Source organism: Oncorhynchus gorbuscha, unplaced genomic scaffold (genome assembly GCF_021184085.1).
Source record: "Oncorhynchus gorbuscha isolate QuinsamMale2020 ecotype Even-year unplaced genomic scaffold, OgorEven_v1.0 Un_scaffold_2780, whole genome shotgun sequence".
Taxonomy (NCBI): Eukaryota; Metazoa; Chordata; class Actinopteri; order Salmoniformes; family Salmonidae; genus Oncorhynchus; species Oncorhynchus gorbuscha.
In genome coordinates this window covers 23609-25000 of record NW_025747200.1, presented here as the reverse complement: position 1 = coordinate 25000, position 1392 = coordinate 23609, and positions in this window count along the sequence as shown.

Here is a 1392-nt window from a genome sequence, read left to right as displayed (position 1 = left end):
GGTATCAGACCTCCACATTAATACTATAGACAGGGGGGGTATCAGACCTCCACATTAATACTATAGACAGGGGGGGTATCAGACCTCCACATTAATACTATAGACAGGGGGGTATCAGACCTCCACATTAATACTATAGACAGGGGGGTATCAGACCTCCACATTAATACTATAGACAGGGGGGTATCAGACCTCCACATTAATACTATAGACAGGGGGGTATCAGACCTCCACATTAATACTATAGACAGGGGGGGTATCAGACCTCCACATTAATACTATAGACAGGGGGGGGGTATCAGACCTCCACATTAATACTATAGACAGGGGGGTATCAGACCTCCACATTAATACTATAGACAGGGGGGGGTATCAGACCTCCACATTAATACTATAGACAGGGGGGTATCAGACCTCCACATTAATACTATAGACAGGGGGGGTATCAGACCTCCACATTAATACTATAGACAGGGGGTATCAGACCTCCACATTAATACTATAGACAGGGGGTATCAGACCTCCACATTAATACTATAGACAGGGGGTATCAGACCTCCACATTAATACTATAGACAGGGGGGTATCAGACCTCCACATTAATACTATAGACAGGGGGTATCAGACCTCCACATTAATACTATAGACAGGGGGGGGTATCAGACCTCCACATTAATACTATAGACAGGGGGGGGGGTATCAGACCTCCACATTAATACTATAGACAGGGGGGTATCAGACCTCCACATTAATACTATAGACAGGGGGGTATCAGACCTCCACATTAATACTATAGACAGGGGGTATCAGACCTCCACATTAATACTATAGACAGGGGGTATCAGACCTCCACATTAATACTATAGACAGGGGGGTATCAGACCTCCACATTAATACTATAGACAGGGGGGTATCAGACCTCCACATTAATACTATAGACAGGGGGGTATCAGACCTCCACATTAATACTATAGACAGGGGGGTATCAGACCTCCACATTAATAGACTATAGACTATAGGGGGGTATCAGACCTCCACATTAATACTATAGACAGGGGGGTATCAGACCTCCACATTAATACTATAGACAGGGGGTATCAGACCTCCACATTAATACTATAGACAGGGGGGGTATCAGACCTCCACATTAATACTATAGACAGGGGGGTATCAGACCTCCACATTAATACTATAGACAGGGGGGTATCAGACCTCCACATTAATACTATAGACAGGGGGGTATCAGACCTCTATAGACACATTAATACTATAGACAGGGGGGTATCAGACCTCCACATTAATACTATAGACAGGGGGGGTATCAGACCTCCACATTAATACTATAGACAGGGGGTATCAGACCTCCACATTAATACTATAGACAGGGGGGTA